Raw genomic sequence first — 20642 nt, 5'->3', positions numbered from 1 at the left:
GTGGTGTTTTATGTGTTTTTTGGGGGGTGCTTAAAAAGTCCCTTTTATTAATGAAATGGGTTACATTCAGTCTTGTGATATTTTTGGTTTCCAATAAGTAGATTGTTAATTTTATGTAACCTCATTTTCTAATGCTCCATTCAAGAGATGTTTCCACTATGAAATGCAGAGCAAGGGGAAAGAGCACAAGTGATAGAGCGAGTGAGTGAGAAGGGGTGTTGAGGAAGTAGAGAATGAAACAAAGACAGAGTGAGTGAACGGCAGGTAGGCCTAGAAGAGGAGACTAGAAGTGAAGGCGACATACTTTTCCCTGCTTTTGACCTCCCACCCATCCCAAACCGACCACAAACGTACCATCTATGCAACGTTGGTATGCAGAAATTCACGCCTCAGCCAGTGAGGGTAAGTCCCAGGCCAGGGGCTAGAGAGCAAAAGACTGCATGTGCTCAGACGTTCCCTGCTAGGGACAGTTGATCTGAAACAAGGTCTGCTCTCTTGTATCCAGCAAGGATCTAGAAATCCTGCATGAATCTGCAAGGCACAATGACAGCATACATTTGCATAATATGCCCCACCTTCTGCCTTCCTACTTCCTGTGCAGTAGTTGTTTGTGTAGAGAGAGAGGTCGCAGGCAAGGTAATTTTGTGAGTAGGATACAGGACCCTAAATAGCTGGTGAGAGGTATGAGGTATTCTAAAAGCATAAAAATGGTACAGCTGTGAAATGAAATGCTTTCACATGTGATCTTCTGTGTTTATTGTCCTGTGCATAAAGTTGCACCTTGTGTTTGAAGGTTTAAATCATTTCAGGCTTGCATGGAGGCAGAAATTTCTGAGTGACTTTTATACATTTCTTAAGACTCTGCACTGTCAGGATGGCCGAGTGGTCTAAGGCGCTGTGTTTAGGCCGCAGTCTCCTCTGGAGGCGTGGGTTCGAATCCCATTTCTGACATGACTTTTGGAGATGTAATCTCCTTTTTCAGGTTAACATCTGATGGAAGTTGCATCTGCTGGTCTTCACCTGGGATGTGATTCCGTCCTCATCTAGTCAAGAGAGCTGGGGTTTCTCATATATTTCGGTTGTATAAAGTCTTGCTGACAAAGTGCAGTCCTTACTATATGAGCATAGGACCCATGTAAGAGCTCATCTGGAAGAGTCATGCTCTTGTATGCCCTGGCCAGACAGGCCATGCAAATATGGAAGAATGCCTAGCATCTGGTAGACAGTTGGACTCCAGCACACTTACGGCAATTTCCTCAGGGCTGTGATCAGGGGCTGCTTAGATTTGCGTATTCCACCCTATGTTGTGACATTGAAATTCCTTGTTGAATTTGCTTTAGCTAGCCAAGAGGTGGCTGTTGACTCAATTTCAAAGCAGCTTTGGGCCTTTCAAGTGGCTGGTTAATAGCACTTTCTCTTTGTACGCCTTAAAGGTCTAAAGAGTTCTTCATAGGTACTGCTCTCTATGGATTGTTCAAAGATCTGTTGGAAGTACTTATAATAGGATAAATAAATTGAGGGCATGCCTTTTCGGTACCCCACTTGCATGGCTGTCTGGCCTGTGGAAGGTTCCACAAATGCAAGTCAGGATGGCCGGGTGGTCTAAGGCGCTGCGCTCAGGTTGCAGTCTCTTCTGGAGGCGTGTGTTCAAATCCCACTTCTGACAATTGTGTGTTTACTCTACTTTTTTCTTGAGAGAGAAAAAATCTGATCATTTCCCTCACATGGGCTTATATGGTTGTCTACTTGGAAAAGTGCAGTGAGTTTTTTTCTTGCTCTAGCCACTCATGACCTAAGATGTGTGCTTTTTTTGGTTCACAATATCTTTCCCTCTCTGTAGATGATCAAGCAAATGTGGTCAGGATGGCCGAGTGGTCTAAGGCGCTGCGTTAAGGCCGCAGTCTCTCCTGGAGGCGTGGGTTCGAATCCCACTTCTGACAAAACTTTAAGTCCATTTTGTCTCTGAGTTCTTTTAGAATCTCAGCTAAAAATTGGCAGTGCATATAATATCTGAATAAGTAACAAACTTCAGTTTCAACTGCAAATTAATTTTCCCAATTCTGTCTTCAAGCTCGTATAATATTCTTCTAGCACTCGTGGTGTTTTATGTGTTTTTTGGGGGGTGCTTAAAAAGTCCCTTTTATTAATGAAATGGGTTACATTCAGTCTTGTGATATTTTTGGTTTCCAATAAGTAGATTGTTAATTTTATGTAACCTCATTTTCTAATGCTCCATTCAAGAGATGTTTCCACTATGAAATGCAGAGCAAGGGGAAAGAGCACAAGTGATAGAGCGAGTGAGTGAGAAGGGGTGTTGAGGAAGGAGAGAATGAAACAAAGACAGAGTGAGTGAACGGCAGGTAGGCCTAGAAGAGGAGACTAGAAGTGAAGGCGACATACTTTTCCCTGCTTTTGACCTCCCACCCATCCCAAACCGACCACAAACGTACCATCTATGCAACGTTGGTATGCAGAAATTCACGCCTCAGCCAGTGAGGGTAAGTCCCAGGCCAGGGGCTAGAGAGCAAAAGACTGCATGTGCTCAGACGTTCCCTGCTAGGGACAGTTGATCTGAAACAAGGTCTGCTCTCTTGTATCCAGAAAGGATCTAGAAATCCTGCATGAATCTGCAAGGCACAATGACAGCATACATTTGCATAATATGCCCCACCTTCTGCCTTCCTACTTCCTGTGCAGTAGTTGTTTGTATAGAGAGAGAGGTCGCAGGCAATGTAATTTTGTGAGTAGGATACAGGACCCTAAATAGCTGGTGAGAGGTATGAGGTATTCTAAAAGCATAAAAATTGTACACCTGTGAAATGAAATGCTTTCACATGTGATCTTCTGTGTTTATTGTCCTGTGCATAAAGTTGCACCTTGTGTTTGAAGGTTTAAATTATTTCAGGCTTGCATGGAGGCAGAAATTTCTGAGTGACTTTTATACATTTCTTAAGACTCTGCACTGTCAGGATGGCCGAGTGGTCTAAGGCGCTGTGTTTAGGCCGCAGTCTCCTCTGGAGGCGTGGGTTCGAATCCCACTTCTGACATGACTTTTGGAGATGTAATCTCCTTTTTCAGGTTAACATCTGATGGAAGTTGCATCTGTTGGTCTTCACCTGGGATGTGATTCCGTCCTCATCTAGTCAAGAGAGCTGGGGTTTCTCATATATTTCGGTTGTATAAAGTCTTGCTGACAAAGTGCAGTCCTTACTATATGAGCATAGGACCCATGTAAGAGCTCATCTGGAAGAGTCATGCTCTTGTATGCCCTGGCCAGACAGGCCATGCAAATATGGAAGAATGCCTAGCATCTGGTAGACAGTTGGACTCCAGCACACTTACGGCAATTTCCTCAGGGCTGTGATCAGGGGCTGCTTAGATTTGCGTATTCCACCCTATGTTGTGACATTGAAATTCCTTGTTGAATTTGCTTTAGCTAGCCAAGAGGTGGCTGTTGACTCAATTTCAAAGCAGCTTTGGGCCTTTCAAGTGGCTGGTTAATAGCACTTTCTCTTTGTACGCCTTAAAGGTCTAAAGAGTTCTTCATAGGTACTGCTCTCTATGGATTGTTCAAAGATCTGTTGGAAGTACTTATAATAGGATAAATAAATTGAGGGCATGCCTTTTCGGTACCCCACTTGCATGGCTGTCTGGCCTGTGGAAGGGTCCACAAATGCAAGTCAGGATGGCCGAGTGGTCTAAGGCGCTGCGTTCAGGTCGCAGTCTCTTCTGGAGGCGTGGGTTCAAATCCCACTTCTGACAATTGTGTGTTTACTCTACTTTTTTCTTGGGAGAGAAAAAATCAGATCATTTCCCTCACATGGGCTTATATGGTTGTCTACTGGGAAAAGTGCAGTGAGTTTTTTTCTTGCTCTAGCCACTCCTGACCTAAGTTGTGTGCTTTTTTTGGTTCACAATATCTTTCCCTCTCTGTAGATGATCAAGCAAATGTGGTCAGGATGGCCGAGTGGTCTAAGGCGCTGCGTTAAGGCCGCAGTCTCACCTGGAGGCGTGGGTTCGAATCCCACTTCTGACAAAACTTTAAGTCCATTTTGTCTCTGAGTTCTTTTAGAATCTCAGCTAAAAATTGGCAGTGCATATAATATCTGAATAAGTAACAAACTTCAGTTTCAACTGCAAATTAATTTGCCCAATTCTGTCTTCAAGCTCGTATAATATTCTTCTAGCACTCGTGGTGTTTTATGTGTTTTTTGGGGGGTGCTTAAAAAGTCCCTTTTATTAATGAAATGGGTTACATTCAGTCTTGTGATATTTTTGGTTTCCAATAAGTAGATTGTTAATTTTATGTAACCTCATTTTCTAATGCTCCATTCAAGAGATGTTTCCACTATGAAATGCAGAGCAAGGGGAAAGAGCACAAGTGATAGAGCGAGTGAGTGAGAAGGGGTGTTGAGGAAGTAGAGAATGAAACAAAGACAGAGTGAGTGAACGGCAGGTAGGCCTAGAAGAGGAGACTAGAAGTGAAGGCGACATACTTTTCCCTGCTTTTGACCTCCCACCCATCCCAAACCGACCACAAACGTACCATCTATGCAACGTTGGTATGCAGAAATTCACGCCTCAGCCAGTGAGGGTAAGTCCCAGGCCAGGGGCTAGAGAGCAAAAGACTGCATGTGCTCAGACGTTCCCTGCTAGGGACAGTTGATCTGAAACAAGGTCTGCTCTCTTGTATCCAGCAAGGATCTAGAAATCCTGCATGAATCTGCAAGGCACAATGACAGCATACATTTGCATAATATGCCCCACCTTCTGCCTTCCTACTTCCTGTGCAGTAGTTGTTTGTGTAGAGAGAGAGGTCGCAGGCAAGGTAATTTTGTGAGTAGGATACAGGACCCTAAATAGCTGGTGAGAGGTATGAGGTATTCTAAAAGCATAAAAATGGTACAGCTGTGAAATGAAATGCTTTCACATGTGATCTTCTGTGTTTATTGTCCTGTGCATAAAGTTGCACCTTGTGTTTGAAGGTTTAAATCATTTCAGGCTTGCATGGAGGCAGAAATTTCTGAGTGACTTTTATACATTTCTTAAGACTCTGCACTGTCAGGATGGCCGAGTGGTCTAAGGCGCTGTGTTTAGGCCGCAGTCTCCTCTGGAGGCGTGGGTTCGAATCCCATTTCTGACATGACTTTTGGAGATGTAATCTCCTTTTTCAGGTTAACATCTGATGGAAGTTGCATCTGCTGGTCTTCACCTGGGATGTGATTCCGTCCTCATCTAGTCAAGAGAGCTGGGGTTTCTCATATATTTCGGTTGTATAAAGTCTTGCTGACAAAGTGCAGTCCTTACTATATGAGCATAGGACCCATGTAAGAGCTCATCTGGAAGAGTCATGCTCTTGTATGCCCTGGCCAGACAGGCCATGCAAATATGGAAGAATGCCTAGCATCTGGTAGACAGTTGGACTCCAGCACACTTACGGCAATTTCCTCAGGGCTGTGATCAGGGGCTGCTTAGATTTGCGTATTCCACCCTATGTTGTGACATTGAAATTCCTTGTTGAATTTGCTTTAGCTAGCCAAGAGGTGGCTGTTGACTCAATTTCAAAGCAGCTTTGGGCCTTTCAAGTGGCTGGTTAATAGCACTTTCTCTTTGTACGCCTTAAAGGTCTAAAGAGTTCTTCATAGGTACTGCTCTCTATGGATTGTTCAAAGATCTGTTGGAAGTACTTATAATAGGATAAATAAATTGAGGGCATGCCTTTTCGGTACCCCACTTGCATGGCTGTCTGGCCTGTGGAAGGTTCCACAAATGCAAGTCAGGATGGCCGGGTGGTCTAAGGCGCTGCGCTCAGGTTGCAGTCTCTTCTGGAGGCGTGTGTTCAAATCCCACTTCTGACAATTGTGTGTTTACTCTACTTTTTTCTTGAGAGAGAAAAAATCTGATCATTTCCCTCACATGGGCTTATATGGTTGTCTACTTGGAAAAGTGCAGTGAGTTTTTTTCTTGCTCTAGCCACTCATGACCTAAGATGTGTGCTTTTTTTGGTTCACAATATCTTTCCCTCTCTGTAGATGATCAAGCAAATGTGGTCAGGATGGCCGAGTGGTCTAAGGCGCTGCGTTAAGGCCGCAGTCTCTCCTGGAGGCGTGGGTTCGAATCCCACTTCTGACAAAACTTTAAGTCCATTTTGTCTCTGAGTTCTTTTAGAATCTCAGCTAAAAATTGGCAGTGCATATAATATCTGAATAAGTAACAAACTTCAGTTTCAACTGCAAATTAATTTGCCCAATTCTGTCTTCAAGCTCGTATAATATTCTTCTAGCACTCGTGGTGTTTTATGTGTTTTTTGGGGGGTGCTTAAAAAGTCCCTTTTATTAATAAAATGGGTTACATTCAGTCTTGTGATATTTTTGGTTTCCAATAAGTAGATTGTTAATTTTATGTAACCTCATTTTCTAATGCTCCATTCAAGAGATGTTTCCACTATGAAATGCAGAGCAAGGGGAAAGAGCACAAGTGATAGAGCGAGTGAGTGAGAAGGGGTGTTGAGGAAGGAGAGAATGAAACAAAGACAGAGTGAGTGAACGGCAGGTAGGCCTAGAAGAGGAGACTAGAAGTGAAGGCGACATACTTTTCCCTGCTTTTGACCTCCCACCCATCCCAAACCGACCACAAACGTACCATCTATGCAACGTTGGTATGCAGAAATTCACGCCTCAGCCAGTGAGGGTAAGTCCCAGGCCAGGGGCTAGAGAGCAAAAGACTGCATGTGCTCAGACGTTCCCTGCTAGGGACAGTTGATCTGAAACAAGGTCTGCTCTCTTGTATCCAGAAAGGATCTAGAAATCCTGCATGAATCTGCAAGGCACAATGACAGCATACATTTGCATAATATGCCCCACCTTCTGCCTTCCTACTTCCTGTGCAGTAGTTGTTTGTATAGAGAGAGAGGTCGCAGGCAATGTAATTTTGTGAGTAGGATACAGGACCCTAAATAGCTGGTGAGAGGTATGAGGTATTCTAAAAGCATAAAAATTGTACACCTGTGAAATGAAATGCTTTCACATGTGATCTTCTGTGTTTATTGTCCTGTGCATAAAGTTGCACCTTGTGTTTGAAGGTTTAAATTATTTCAGGCTTGCATGGAGGCAGAAATTTCTGAGTGACTTTTATACATTTCTTAAGACTCTGCACTGTCAGGATGGCCGAGTGGTCTAAGGCGCTGTGTTTAGGCCGCAGTCTCCTCTGGAGGCGTGGGTTCGAATCCCACTTCTGACATGACTTTTGGAGATGTAATCTCCTTTTTCAGGTTAACATCTGATGGAAGTTGCATCTGTTGGTCTTCACCTGGGATGTGATTCCGTCCTCATCTAGTCAAGAGAGCTGGGGTTTCTCATATATTTCGGTTGTATAAAGTCTTGCTGACAAAGTGCAGTCCTTACTATATGAGCATAGGACCCATGTAAGAGCTCATCTGGAAGAGTCATGCTCTTGTATGCCCTGGCCAGACAGGCCATGCAAATATGGAAGAATGCCTAGCATCTGGTAGACAGTTGGACTCCAGCACACTTACGGCAATTTCCTCAGGGCTGTGATCAGGGGCTGCTTAGATTTGCGTATTCCACCCTATGTTGTGACATTGAAATTCCTTGTTGAATTTGCTTTAGCTAGCCAAGAGGTGGCTGTTGACTCAATTTCAAAGCAGCTTTGGGCCTTTCAAGTGGCTGGTTAATAGCACTTTCTCTTTGTACGCCTTAAAGGTCTAAAGAGTTCTTCATAGGTACTGCTCTCTATGGATTGTTCAAAGATCTGTTGGAAGTACTTATAATAGGATAAATAAATTGAGGGCATGCCTTTTCGGTACCCCACTTGCATGGCTGTCTGGCCTGTGGAAGGGTCCACAAATGCAAGTCAGGATGGCCGAGTGGTCTAAGGCGCTGCGTTCAGGTCGCAGTCTCTTCTGGAGGCGTGGGTTCAAATCCCACTTCTGACAATTGTGTGTTTACTCTACTTTTTTCTTGGGAGAGAAAAAATCAGATCATTTCCCTCACATGGGCTTATATGGTTGTCTACTGGGAAAAGTGCAGTGAGTTTTTTTCTTGCTCTAGCCACTCCTGACCTAAGTTGTGTGCTTTTTTTGGTTCACAATATCTTTCCCTCTCTGTAGATGATCAAGCAAATGTGGTCAGGATGGCCGAGTGGTCTAAGGCGCTGCGTTAAGGCCGCAGTCTCACCTGGAGGCGTGGGTTCGAATCCCACTTCTGACAAAACTTTAAGTCCATTTTGTCTCTGAGTTCTTTTAGAATCTCAGCTAAAAATTGGCAGTGCATATAATATCTGAATAAGTAACAAACTTCAGTTTCAACTGCAAATTAATTTGCCCAATTCTGTCTTCAAGCTCGTATAATATTCTTCTAGCACTCGTGGTGTTTTATGTGTTTTTTGGGGGGTGCTTAAAAAGTCCCTTTTATTAATGAAATGGGTTACATTCAGTCTTGTGATATTTTTGGTTTCCAATAAGTAGATTGTTAATTTTATGTAACCTCATTTTCTAATGCTCCATTCAAGAGATGTTTCCACTATGAAATGCAGAGCAAGGGGAAAGAGCACAAGTGATAGAGCGAGTGAGTGAGAAGGGGTGTTGAGGAAGTAGAGAATGAAACAAAGACAGAGTGAGTGAACGGCAGGTAGGCCTAGAAGAGGAGACTAGAAGTGAAGGCGACATACTTTTCCCTGCTTTTGACCTCCCACCCATCCCAAACCGACCACAAACGTACCATCTATGCAACGTTGGTATGCAGAAATTCACGCCTCAGCCAGTGAGGGTAAGTCCCAGGCCAGGGGCTAGAGAGCAAAAGACTGCATGTGCTCAGACGTTCCCTGCTAGGGACAGTTGATCTGAAACAAGGTCTGCTCTCTTGTATCCAGCAAGGATCTAGAAATCCTGCATGAATCTGCAAGGCACAATGACAGCATACATTTGCATAATATGCCCCACCTTCTGCCTTCCTACTTCCTGTGCAGTAGTTGTTTGTGTAGAGAGAGAGGTCGCAGGCAAGGTAATTTTGTGAGTAGGATACAGGACCCTAAATAGCTGGTGAGAGGTATGAGGTATTCTAAAAGCATAAAAATGGTACAGCTGTGAAATGAAATGCTTTCACATGTGATCTTCTGTGTTTATTGTCCTGTGCATAAAGTTGCACCTTGTGTTTGAAGGTTTAAATCATTTCAGGCTTGCATGGAGGCAGAAATTTCTGAGTGACTTTTATACATTTCTTAAGACTCTGCACTGTCAGGATGGCCGAGTGGTCTAAGGCGCTGTGTTTAGGCCGCAGTCTCCTCTGGAGGCGTGGGTTCGAATCCCATTTCTGACATGACTTTTGGAGATGTAATCTCCTTTTTCAGGTTAACATCTGATGGAAGTTGCATCTGCTGGTCTTCACCTGGGATGTGATTCCGTCCTCATCTAGTCAAGAGAGCTGGGGTTTCTCATATATTTCGGTTGTATAAAGTCTTGCTGACAAAGTGCAGTCCTTACTATATGAGCATAGGACCCATGTAAGAGCTCATCTGGAAGAGTCATGCTCTTGTATGCCCTGGCCAGACAGGCCATGCAAATATGGAAGAATGCCTAGCATCTGGTAGACAGTTGGACTCCAGCACACTTACGGCAATTTCCTCAGGGCTGTGATCAGGGGCTGCTTAGATTTGCGTATTCCACCCTATGTTGTGACATTGAAATTCCTTGTTGAATTTGCTTTAGCTAGCCAAGAGGTGGCTGTTGACTCAATTTCAAAGCAGCTTTGGGCCTTTCAAGTGGCTGGTTAATAGCACTTTCTCTTTGTACGCCTTAAAGGTCTAAAGAGTTCTTCATAGGTACTGCTCTCTATGGATTGTTCAAAGATCTGTTGGAAGTACTTATAATAGGATAAATAAATTGAGGGCATGCCTTTTCGGTACCCCACTTGCATGGCTGTCTGGCCTGTGGAAGGTTCCACAAATGCAAGTCAGGATGGCCGGGTGGTCTAAGGCGCTGCGCTCAGGTTGCAGTCTCTTCTGGAGGCGTGTGTTCAAATCCCACTTCTGACAATTGTGTGTTTACTCTACTTTTTTCTTGAGAGAGAAAAAATCTGATCATTTCCCTCACATGGGCTTATATGGTTGTCTACTTGGAAAAGTGCAGTGAGTTTTTTTCTTGCTCTAGCCACTCATGACCTAAGATGTGTGCTTTTTTTGGTTCACAATATCTTTCCCTCTCTGTAGATGATCAAGCAAATGTGGTCAGGATGGCCGAGTGGTCTAAGGCGCTGCGTTAAGGCCGCAGTCTCTCCTGGAGGCGTGGGTTCGAATCCCACTTCTGACAAAACTTTAAGTCCATTTTGTCTCTGAGTTCTTTTAGAATCTCAGCTAAAAATTGGCAGTGCATATAATATCTGAATAAGTAACAAACTTCAGTTTCAACTGCAAATTAATTTGCCCAATTCTGTCTTCAAGCTCGTATAATATTCTTCTAGCACTCGTGGTGTTTTATGTGTTTTTTGGGGGGTGCTTAAAAAGTCCCTTTTATTAATAAAATGGGTTACATTCAGTCTTGTGATATTTTTGGTTTCCAATAAGTAGATTGTTAATTTTATGTAACCTCATTTTCTAATGCTCCATTCAAGAGATGTTTCCACTATGAAATGCAGAGCAAGGGGAAAGAGCACAAGTGATAGAGCGAGTGAGTGAGAAGGGGTGTTGAGGAAGGAGAGAATGAAACAAAGACAGAGTGAGTGAACGGCAGGTAGGCCTAGAAGAGGAGACTAGAAGTGAAGGCGACATACTTTTCCATGCTTTTGACCTCCCACCCATCCCAAACCGACCACAAACGTACCATCTATGCAACGTTGGTATGCAGAAATTCACGCCTCAGCCAGTGAGGGTAAGTCCCAGGCCAGGGGCTAGAGAGCAAAAGACTGCATGTGCTCAGACGTTCCCTGCTAGGGACAGTTGATCTGAAACAAGGTCTGCTCTCTTGTATCCAGCAAGGATCTAGAAATCCTGCATGAATCTGCAAGGCACAATGACAGCATACATTTGCATAATATGCCCCACCTTCTGCCTTCCTACTTCCTGTGCAGTAGTTGTTTGTGTAGAGAGAGAGGTCGCAGGCAAGGTAATTTTGTGAGTAGGATACAGGACCCTAAATAGCTGGTGAGAGGTATGAGGTATTCTAAAAGCATAAAAATGGTACACCTGTGAAATGAAATGCTTTCACGTTTGATCTTCTGTGTTTATTGTCCTGTGCATAAAGTTGCACCTTGTGTTTGAAGGTTTAAATTATTTCAGGCTTGCATGGAGGCAGAAATTTCTGAGTGACTTTTATACATTTCTTAAGACTCTGCACTGTCAGGATGGCTGAGTGGTCTAAGGCGCTGTGTTTAGGCCGCAGTCTCCTCTGGAGGCGTGGGTTCGAATCCCACTTCTGACATGACTTTTGGAGATGTAATCTCCTTTTTCAGGTTAACATCTGATGGAAGTTGCATCTGTTGGTCTTCACCTGGGATGTGATTCCGTCCTCATCTAGTCAAGAGAGCTGGGGTTTCTCATATATTTCGGTTGTATAAAGTCTTGCTGACAAAGTGCAGTCCTTACTATATGAGCATAGGACCCATGTAAGAGCTTATCTGGAAGAGTCATGCTCTTGTATGCCCTGGCCAGACAGGCCATGCAAATATGGAAGAATGCCTAGCATCTGGTAGACAGTTGGACTCCAGCACACTTACGGCAATTTCCTCAGGGCTGTGATCAGGGGCTGCTTAGATTTGCGTATTCCACCCTATGTTGTGACATTGAAATTCCTTGTTGAATTTGCTTTAGCTAGCCAAGAGGTGGCTGTTGACTCAATTTCAAAGCAGCTTTGGGCCTTTCAAGTGGCTGGTTAATAGCACTTTCTCTTTGTACGCCTTAAAGGTCTAAAGAGTTTTTCATAGGTACTGATCTCTATGGATTGTTCAAAGATCTGTTGGAAGTACTTATAATAGGATAAATAAATTGAGGGCATGCCTTTTCGGTACCCCACTTGCATGGCTGTCTGGCCTGTTGAAGGTTCCACAAATGCAAGTCAGGATGGCCGAGTGGTCTAAGGTGCTGCGTTCAGGTTGCAGTCTCTTCTGGAGGTGTGGGTTCAAATCCCACTTCTGACAATTGTGTGTTTACTCTACTTTTTCTTGAGAGAGAAAAAATCTGATCATTTCCCTCACATGGGCTTATATGGTTGTCTACTTGGAAAAGTGCATTGAGTTTTTTTCTTGCTCTAGCCACTCATGACCTAAGTTGTGTGCTTTTTTTGGTTCACAATATCTTTCCCTCTCTGTAGATGATCAAGCAAATGTGGTCAGGATGGCCGAGTGGTCTAAGGCGCTGCGTTAAGGCCGCAGTCTCTCCTGGAGGCATGGGTTCGAATCCCACTTCTGACAAAACTTTAAGTCCATTTTGTCTCTGAGTTCTTTTAGAATCTCAGCTAAAAATTGGCAGTGCATATAATATCTGAATAAGTAACAAACTTCAGTTTCAACTGCAAATTAATTTGCCCAATTCTGTCTTCAAGCTCGTATAATATTCTTCTAGCACTCGTGGTGTTTTATGTGTTTTTTGGGGGGTGCTTAAAAAGTCCCTTTTATTAATGAAATGGGTTACATTCAGTCTTGTGATATTTTTGGTTTCCAATAAGTAGATTGTTAATTTTATGTAACCTCATTTTCTAATGCTCCATTCAAGAGATGTTTCCACTATGAAATGCAGAGCAAGGGGAAAGAGCACAAGTGATAGAGCGAGTGAGTGAGAAGGGGTGTTGAGGAAGGAGAGAATGAAACAAAGACAGAGTGAGTGAACGGCAGGTAGGCCTAGAAGAGGAGACTAGAAGTGAAGGCGACATACTTTTCCATGCTTTTGACCTCCCACCCATCCCAAACCGACCACAAACGTACCATCTATGCAACGTTGGTATGCAGAAATTCACGCCTCAGCCAGTGAGGGTAAGTCCCAGGCCAGGGGCTAGAGAGCAAAAGACTGCATGTGCTCAGACGTTCCCTGCTAGGGACAGTTGATCTGAAACAAGGTCTGCTCTCTTGTATCCAGCAAGGATCTAGAAATCCTGCATGAATCTGCAAGGCACAATGACAGCATACATTTGCATAATATGCCCCACCTTCTGCCTTCCTACTTCCTGTGCAGTAGTTGTTTGTGTAGAGAGAGAGGTCGCAGGCAAGGTAATTTTGTGAGTAGGATACAGGACCCTAAATAGCTGGTGAGAGGTATGAGGTATTTTAAAAGCATAAAAATTGTACACCTGTGAAATGAAATGCTTTCACATGTGATCTTCTGTGTTTATTGTCCTGTGCATAAAGTTGCACCTTGTGTTTGAAGGTTTAAATTATTTCAGGCTTGCAAGGAGGCAGAAATTTCTGAGTGACTTTTATACATTTCTTAAGACTCTGCACTGTCAGGATGGCCGAGTGGTCTAAGGCGCTGTGTTTAGGCCGCAGTCTCCTCTGGAGACGTGGGTTCGAATCCCACTTCTGACATGACTTTTGGAGATGTAATCTCCTTTTTCAGGTTAACATCTGATGGAAGTTGCATCTGTTGGTCTTCACCTGGGATGTGATTCCGTCCTCATCTAGTCAAGAGAGCTGAGGTTTCTCATATATTTCGGTTGTATAAAGTCTTGCTGACAAAGTGCAGTCCTTACTATATGAGCATAGGACCCATGTAAGAGCTCATCTGGAAGAGTCATGCTCTTGTATGCCCTGGCCAGACAGGCCATGCAAATATGGAAGAATGCCTAGCATCTGGTAGACAGTTGGACTCCAGCACACTTACGGCAATTTCCTCAGGGCTGTGATCAGGGGCTGCTTAGATTTGCGTATTCCACCCTATGTTGTGACATTGAAATTCCTTGTTGAATTTGCTTTAGCTAGCCAAGAGGTGGCTGTTGACTCAATTTCAAAGCAGCTTTGGGCCTTTCAAGTGGCTGGTTAATAGCACTTTCTCTTTGTACGCCTTAAAGGTCTAAAGCGTTCTTCATAGGTACTGCTCTCTATGGATTGTTCAAAGAGCTGTTGGAAGTACTTATAATAGGATAAATAAATTGAGGGCATGCCTTTTCGGTACCCCACTTGCATGGCTGTCTGGCCTGTGGAAGGTTCCACAAATGCAAGTCAGGATGGCCGAGTGGTCTAAGGCGCTACGTTCAGGTCGCAGTCGCTTCTGGAGGCGTGGGTTCAAATCCCACTTCTGACAATTGTGTGGTTACTCTACTTTTTTCTTGGGAGAGAAAAAATCAGATCATTTCCCTCACATGGGCTTATATGGTTGTCTACTTGGAAAAGTGCAGTGAGTTTTTTTCTTGCTCTAGCCACTCATGACCTAAGTTGTGTGCTTTTTTTGGTTCACAATATCTTTCCCTCTCTGTAGATGATCAAGCAAATGTGGTCAGGATGGCTGAGTGGTCTAAGACGCTGCGTTAAGGCCGCAGTCTCGCCTGGAGGCGTGGGTTCGAATCCCACTTCTGACAAAACTTTAAGTCCATTTTGTCTCTGAGTTCTTTTAGAATCTCAGCTAAAAATTGGCAGTGCATATAATATCTGAATAAGTAACAAACTTCAGTTTCAACTGCAAATTAATTTGCCCAATTCTGTCTTCAAGCTCGTATAATATTCTTCTAGCACTCGTGGTGTTTTATGTGTTTTTTGGGGGGTGCTTAAAAAGTCCCTTTTATTAATGAAATGGGTTACATTCAGTCTTGTGATATTTTTGGTTTCCAATAAGTAGATTGTTAATTTTATGTAACCTCATTTTCTAATGCTCCATTCAAGAGATGTTTCCACTATGAAATGCAGAGCAAGGGGAAAGAGCACAAGTGATAGAGCGAGTGAGTGAGAAGGGGTGTTGAGGAAGGAGAGAATGAAACAAAGACAGAGTGAGTGAACGGCAGGTAGGCCTAGAAGAGGAGACTAGAAGTGAAGGCGACATACTTTTCCCTGCTTTTGACCTCCCACCCATCCCAAACCGACCACAAACGTACCATCTATGCAACGTTGGTATGCAGAAATTCACGCCTCAGCCAGTGAGGGTAAGTCTCAGGCCAGGGGCTAGAGAGCAAAAGACTGCATGTGCTCAGACGTTCCCTGCTAGGGACAGTTGATCTGAAACAAGGTCTGCTCTCTTGTATCCAGCAAGGATCTAGAAATCCTGCATGAATCTGCAAGGCACAATGACAGCATACATTTGCATAATATGCCCCACCTTCTGCCTTCCTACTTCCTGTGCAGTAGTTGTTTGTGTAGAGAGAGAGGTCGCAGGCAAGGTAATTTTGTGAGTAGGATACAGGACCCTAAATAGCTGGTGAGAGGTATGAGGTATTCTAAAAGCATAAAAATGGTACACCTGTGAAATGAAATGCTTTCACATGTGATCTTCTGTGTTTATTGTCCTGTGCATAAAGTTGCACCTTGTGTTTGAAGGTTTAAATTATTTCAGGCTTGCATGGAGGCAGAAATTTCTGAGTGACTTTTATACATTTCTTAAGACTCTGCACTGTCAGGATGGCTGAGTGGTCTAAGGCGCTGTGTTTAGGCCGCAGTCTCCTCTGGAGGCGTGGGTTCGAATCCCACTTCTGACATGACTTTTGGAGATGTAATCTCCTTTTTCAGGTTAACATCTGATGGAAGTTGCATCTGTTGGTCTTCACCTGGGATGTGATTCCGTCCTCATCTAGTCAAGAGAGCTGGGGTTTCTCATATATTTCGGTTGTATAAAGTCTTGCTGACAAAGTGCAGTCCTTACTATATGAGCATAGGACCCATGTAAGAGCTCATCTGGAAGAGTCATGCTCTTGTATGCCCTGGCCAGACAGGCCATGCAAATATGGAAGAATGCCTAGCATCTGGTAGACAGTTGGACTCCAGCACACTTACGGCAATTTCCTCAGGGCTGTGATCAGGGGCTGCTTAGATTTGCGTATTCCACCCTATGTTGTGACATTGAAATTCCTTGTTGAATTTGCTTTAGCTAGCCAAGAGGTGGCTGTTGACTCAATTTCAAAGCAGCTTTGGCCTTTCAAGTGGCTGGTTAATAGCACTTTCTCTTTGTACGCCTTAAAGGTCTAAAGAGTTCTTCATAGGTACTGCTCTCTATGGATTGTTCAAAGATCTGTTGGAAGTACTTATAATAGGATAAATAAATTGAGGGCATGCCTTTTCGGTACCCCACTTGCATGGCTGTCTGGCCTGTTGAAGGTTCCACAAATGCAAGTCAGGATGGCCGAGTGGTCTAAGGTGCTGCGTTCATGTTGCAGTCTCTTCTGGAGGTGTGGGTTCAAATCCCACTTCTGACAATTGTGTGTTTACTCTACTTTTTTCTTGAGAGAGAAAAAATCTGATCATTTCCCTCACATCGGCTTATATGGTTGTCTACTTGGAAAAGTGCAGTGAGTTTTTTTCTTGCTCTAGCCACTCATGACCTAAGATGTGTGCTTTTTTTGGTTCACAATATCTTTCCCTCTCTGTAGATGATCAAGCAAATGTGGTTAGGATGGCCGATTGATCTAAGGCGCTGCGTTAAGGCCGCAGTTTCTCCTGGAGGCGTGGGTTCGAATCCCACTTCTGACAAAACTTTAAGTCTATTTTGTCTCTGAGTTCTTTTAGAATCTCAGCTAAAAATTGGCAGTGCATATAATATCTGAATAAGTAACAAACTTCAGTTTCAACTGCAAATTAATTTGCCCAATTCTGTCTTCAAGCTCGTATAATATTCTTCTAGCACTCGTGGTGTTTTATGTGTTTTTTGGGGGGTGCTTAAAAAGTCCCTTTTATTAATGAAATGGGTTACATTCAGTCTTGTGATATTTTTGGTTTCCAATAAGTAGATTGTTAATTTTATGTAACCTCATTTTCTAATGCTCCATTCAAGAGATGTTTCCACTATGAAATGCAGAGCAAGGGGAAAGAGCACAAGTGATAGAGCGAGTGAGTGAGAAGGGGTGTTGAGGAAGGAGAGAATGAAACAAAGACAGAGTGAGTGAACGGCAGGTAGGCCTAGAAGAGGAGACTAGAAGTGAAGGCGACATACTTTTCCATGCTTTTGACCTCCCACCCATCCCAAACCGACCACAAACGTACCATCTATGCAACGTTGGTATGCAGAAATTCACGCCTCAGCCAGTGAGGGTAAGTCCCAGACCAGGGGCTAGAGAGCAAAAGACTGCATGTGCTCAGACGTTCCCTGCTAGGGACAGTTGATCTGAAACAAGGTCTGCTCTCTTGTATCCAGCAAGGATCTAGAAATCCTGCATGAATCTGCAAGGCACAATGACAGCATACATTTGCATAATATGCCCCACCTTCTGCCTTCCTACTTCCTGTGCAGTAGTTGTTTGTGTAGAGAGAGAGGTCGCAGGCAAGGTAATTTTGTGAGTAGGATACAGGACCCTAAATAGCTGGTGAGAGGTATGAGGTATTTTAAAAACAAAAAAATGTACACCTGTGAAATGAAATGCTTTCACATGTGATCTTCTGTGTTTATTGTCCTGTGCATAAAGTTGCACCTTGTGTTTGAAGGTTTAAATTATTTCAGGCTTGCAAGGAGGCAGAAATTTCTGAGTGACTTTTATACATTTCTTAAGACTCTGCACTGTCAGGATGGCCGAGTGGTCTAAGGCGCTGTGTTTAGGCCGCAGTCTCCTCTGGAGACGTGGGTTCGAATCCCACTTCTGACATGACTTTTGGAGATGTAATCTCCTTTTTCAGGTTAACATCTGATGGAAGTTGCATCTGTTGGTCTTCACCTGGGATGTGATTCCGTCCTCATCTAGTCAAGAGAGCTGAGGTTTCTCATATATTTCGGTTGTATAAAGTCTTGCTGACAAAGTGCAGTCCTTACTATATGAGCATAGGACCCATGTAAGAGCTCATCTGGAAGAGTCATGCTCTTGTATGCCCTGGCCAGACAGGCCATGCAAATATGGAAGAATGCCTAGCATCTGGTAGACAGTTGGACTCCAGCACACTTACGGCAATTTCCTCAGGGCTGTGATCAGGGGCTGCTTAGATTTGCGTATTCCACCCTATGTTGTGACATTGAAATTCCTTGTTGAATTTGCTTTAGCTAGCCAAGAGGTGGCTGTTGACTCAATTTCAAAGCAGCTTTGGGCCTTTCAAGTGGCTGGTTAATAGCACTTTCTCTTTGTACGCCTTAAAGGTCTAAAGCGTTCTTCATAGGTACTGCTCTCTATGGATTGTTCAAAGAGCTGTTGGAAGTACTTATAATAGGATAAATAAATTGAGGGCATGCCTTTTCGGTACCCCACTTGCATGGCTGTCTGGCCTGTGGAAGGTTCCACAAATGCAAGTCAGGATGGCCGAGTGGTCTAAGGCGCTACGTTCAGGTCGCAGTCGCTTCTGGAGGCGTGGGTTCAAATCCCACTTCTGACAATTGTGTGTTTACTCTACTTTTTTCTTGGGAGAGAAAAAATCAGATCATTTCCCTCACATGGGCTTATATGGTTGTCTACTTGGAAAAGTGCAGTGAGTTTTTTTCTTGCTCTAGCCACTCATGACCTAAGTTGTGTGCTTTTTTTGGTTCACAATATCTTTCCCTCTCTGTAGATGATCAAGCAAATGTGGTCAGGATGGCTGAGTGGTCTAAGACGCTGCGTTAAGGCCGCAGTCTCACCTGGAGGCGTGGGTTCGAATCCCACTTCTGACAAAACTTTAAGTCCATTTTGTCTCTGAGTTCTTTTAGAATCTCAGCTAAAAATTGGCAGTGCATATAATATCTGAATAAGTAACAAACTTCAGTTTCAACTGCAAATTAATTTGCCCAATTCTGTCTTCAAGCTCGTATAATATTCTTCTAGCACTCGTGGTGTTTTATGTGTTTTTTGGGGGGTGCTTAAAAAGTCCCTTTTATTAATGAAATGGGTTACATTCAGTCTTGTGATATTTTTGGTTTCCAATAAGTAGATTGTTAATTTTATGTAACCTCATTTTCTAATGCTCCATTCAAGAGATGTTTCCACTATGAAATGCAGAGCAAGGGGAAAGAGCACAAGTGATAGAGCGAGTGAGTGAGAAGGGGTGTTGAGGAAGGAGAGAATGAAACAAAGACAGAGTGAGTGAACGGCAGGTAGGCCTAGAAGAGGAGACTAGAAGTGAAGGCGACATACTTTTCCCTGCTTTTGACCTCCCACCCATCCCAAACCGACCACAAACGTACCATCTATGCAACGTTGGTATGCAGAAATTCACGCCTCAGCCAGTGAGGGTAAGTCCCAGGCCAGGGGCTAGAGAGCAAAAGACTGCATGTGCTCAGACGTTCCCTGCTAGGGACAGTTGATCTGAAACAAGGTCTGCTCTCTTGTATCCAGCAAGGATCTAGAAATCCTGCATGAATCTGCAAGGCACAATGACAGCATACATTTGCATAATATGCCCCACCTTCTGCCTTCCTACTTCCTGTGCAGTAGTTGTTTGTGTAGAGAGAGAGGTCGCAGGCAAGGTAATTTTGTGAGTAGGATACAGGACCCTAAATAGCTGGTGAGAGGTATGAGGTATTCTAAAAGCATAAAAATGGTACACCTGTGAAATGAAATGCTTTCACATGTGATCTTCTGTGTTTATTGTCCTGTGCATAAAGTTGCACCTTGTGTTTGAAGGTTTAAATTATTTCAGGCTTGCATGGAGGCAGAAATTTCTGAGTGACTTTTATACATTTCTTAAGACTCTGCACTGTCAGGATGGCTGAGTGGTCTAAGGCGCTGTGTTTAGGCCGCAGTCTCCTCTGGAGGCGTGGGTTCGAATCCCACTTCTGACATGACTTTTGGAGATGTAATCTCCTTTTTCAGGTTAACATCTGATGGAAGTTGCATCTGTTGGTCTTCACCTGGGATGTGATTCCGTCCTCATCTAGTCAAGAGAGCTGGGGTTTCTCATATATTTCGGTTGTATAAAGTCTTGCTGACAAAGTGCAGTCCTTACTATATGAGCATAGGACCCATGTAATAGCTCATCTGGAAGAGTCATGCTCTTGTATGCCCTGGCCAGACAGGCCATGCAAATATGGAAGAATGCCTAGCATCTGGTAGACAGTTGGACTCCAGCACACTTACGGCAATTTCCTCAGGGCTGTGATCAGGGGCTGCTTAGATTTGCGTATTCCACCCTATGTTGTGACATTGAAATTCCTTGTTGAATTTGCTTTATCTAGCCAAGAGGTGGCTGTTGACTCAATTTCAAAGCAGCTTTGGGCCTTTCAAGTGGCTGGTTAATAGCACTTTCTCTTTGTACGCCTTAAAGGTCTAAAGAGTTCTTCATAGGTACTGCTCTCTATGGATTGTTCAAAGATCTGTTGGAAGTACTTATAATAGGATAAATAAATTGAGGGCATGCCTTTTCGGTACCCCACTTGCATGGCTGTCTGGCCTGTGGAAGGTTCCACAAATGCAAGTCAGGATGGCCGAGTGGTCTAAGGCGCTGCGTTCAGGTCGCAGTCTCTTCTGGAGGCGTGGGTTCAAATCCCACTTCTGACAATTGTGTGTTTACTCTACTTTTTTCTTGGGAGAGAAAAAATCAGATCATTTCCCTCACATGGGCTTATATGGTTGTCTACTTGGAAAAGTGCAGTGAGTTTTTTTCTTGCTCTAG

General features: G+C 43.7%; 20 non-coding genes across 20 annotated transcripts; all 20 read left to right on the top strand.

Annotated features, from left to right (window-relative positions):
- Positions 1-868: 868 nt before the first annotated feature.
- Positions 869-951, top strand: TRNAL-UAG (transfer RNA leucine (anticodon UAG)). The gene has a single exon. It is a non-coding gene; the product is annotated as a tRNA-Leu (tRNA).
- Positions 952-1857: 906 nt separating this feature from the next.
- Positions 1858-1940, top strand: TRNAL-AAG (transfer RNA leucine (anticodon AAG)). Its single transcript has one exon. It is a non-coding gene; the product is annotated as a tRNA-Leu (tRNA).
- Positions 1941-2964: 1024 nt separating this feature from the next.
- Positions 2965-3047, top strand: TRNAL-UAG (transfer RNA leucine (anticodon UAG)). Its single transcript has one exon. It is a non-coding gene; the product is annotated as a tRNA-Leu (tRNA).
- A 632-nt stretch (positions 3048-3679) lies between these two features.
- Positions 3680-3762, top strand: TRNAL-CAG (transfer RNA leucine (anticodon CAG)). Its single transcript has one exon. It is a non-coding gene; the product is annotated as a tRNA-Leu (tRNA).
- A 191-nt stretch (positions 3763-3953) lies between these two features.
- On the top strand, positions 3954-4036 carry TRNAL-AAG (transfer RNA leucine (anticodon AAG)). Its single transcript has one exon. It is a non-coding gene; the product is annotated as a tRNA-Leu (tRNA).
- Positions 4037-5060: 1024 nt separating this feature from the next.
- TRNAL-UAG (transfer RNA leucine (anticodon UAG)) lies at positions 5061-5143 on the top strand. Its single transcript has one exon. It is a non-coding gene; the product is annotated as a tRNA-Leu (tRNA).
- A 906-nt stretch (positions 5144-6049) lies between these two features.
- TRNAL-AAG (transfer RNA leucine (anticodon AAG)) lies at positions 6050-6132 on the top strand. Its single transcript has one exon. It is a non-coding gene; the product is annotated as a tRNA-Leu (tRNA).
- Positions 6133-7156: 1024 nt separating this feature from the next.
- TRNAL-UAG (transfer RNA leucine (anticodon UAG)) lies at positions 7157-7239 on the top strand. Its single transcript has one exon. It is a non-coding gene; the product is annotated as a tRNA-Leu (tRNA).
- Positions 7240-7871: 632 nt separating this feature from the next.
- Positions 7872-7954, top strand: TRNAL-CAG (transfer RNA leucine (anticodon CAG)). Its single transcript has one exon. It is a non-coding gene; the product is annotated as a tRNA-Leu (tRNA).
- Positions 7955-8145: 191 nt separating this feature from the next.
- On the top strand, positions 8146-8228 carry TRNAL-AAG (transfer RNA leucine (anticodon AAG)). The gene has a single exon. It is a non-coding gene; the product is annotated as a tRNA-Leu (tRNA).
- Positions 8229-9252: 1024 nt separating this feature from the next.
- Positions 9253-9335, top strand: TRNAL-UAG (transfer RNA leucine (anticodon UAG)). Its single transcript has one exon. It is a non-coding gene; the product is annotated as a tRNA-Leu (tRNA).
- A 906-nt stretch (positions 9336-10241) lies between these two features.
- On the top strand, positions 10242-10324 carry TRNAL-AAG (transfer RNA leucine (anticodon AAG)). The gene has a single exon. It is a non-coding gene; the product is annotated as a tRNA-Leu (tRNA).
- A 1024-nt stretch (positions 10325-11348) lies between these two features.
- TRNAL-UAG (transfer RNA leucine (anticodon UAG)) lies at positions 11349-11431 on the top strand. Its single transcript has one exon. It is a non-coding gene; the product is annotated as a tRNA-Leu (tRNA).
- A 905-nt stretch (positions 11432-12336) lies between these two features.
- TRNAL-AAG (transfer RNA leucine (anticodon AAG)) lies at positions 12337-12419 on the top strand. The gene has a single exon. It is a non-coding gene; the product is annotated as a tRNA-Leu (tRNA).
- A 1024-nt stretch (positions 12420-13443) lies between these two features.
- Positions 13444-13526, top strand: TRNAL-UAG (transfer RNA leucine (anticodon UAG)). Its single transcript has one exon. It is a non-coding gene; the product is annotated as a tRNA-Leu (tRNA).
- A 2013-nt stretch (positions 13527-15539) lies between these two features.
- On the top strand, positions 15540-15622 carry TRNAL-UAG (transfer RNA leucine (anticodon UAG)). Its single transcript has one exon. It is a non-coding gene; the product is annotated as a tRNA-Leu (tRNA).
- Positions 15623-16253: 631 nt separating this feature from the next.
- On the top strand, positions 16254-16336 carry TRNAM-CAU (transfer RNA methionine (anticodon CAU)). Its single transcript has one exon. It is a non-coding gene; the product is annotated as a tRNA-Met (tRNA).
- Positions 16337-17633: 1297 nt separating this feature from the next.
- TRNAL-UAG (transfer RNA leucine (anticodon UAG)) lies at positions 17634-17716 on the top strand. The gene has a single exon. It is a non-coding gene; the product is annotated as a tRNA-Leu (tRNA).
- A 2013-nt stretch (positions 17717-19729) lies between these two features.
- TRNAL-UAG (transfer RNA leucine (anticodon UAG)) lies at positions 19730-19812 on the top strand. Its single transcript has one exon. It is a non-coding gene; the product is annotated as a tRNA-Leu (tRNA).
- A 632-nt stretch (positions 19813-20444) lies between these two features.
- Positions 20445-20527, top strand: TRNAL-CAG (transfer RNA leucine (anticodon CAG)). Its single transcript has one exon. It is a non-coding gene; the product is annotated as a tRNA-Leu (tRNA).
- The last annotated feature ends 115 nt before the right edge of the window (positions 20528-20642 follow it).

The sequence above is a fragment of the Lissotriton vulgaris genome, chromosome 8, assembly GCF_964263255.1.
Source record: "Lissotriton vulgaris chromosome 8, aLisVul1.2, whole genome shotgun sequence".
Taxonomy (NCBI): Eukaryota; Metazoa; Chordata; class Amphibia; order Caudata; family Salamandridae; genus Lissotriton; species Lissotriton vulgaris.
The sequence above is the reverse complement of the archived record's forward strand: the minus strand, read 5'-3'. Positions and strand labels throughout refer to the sequence as shown.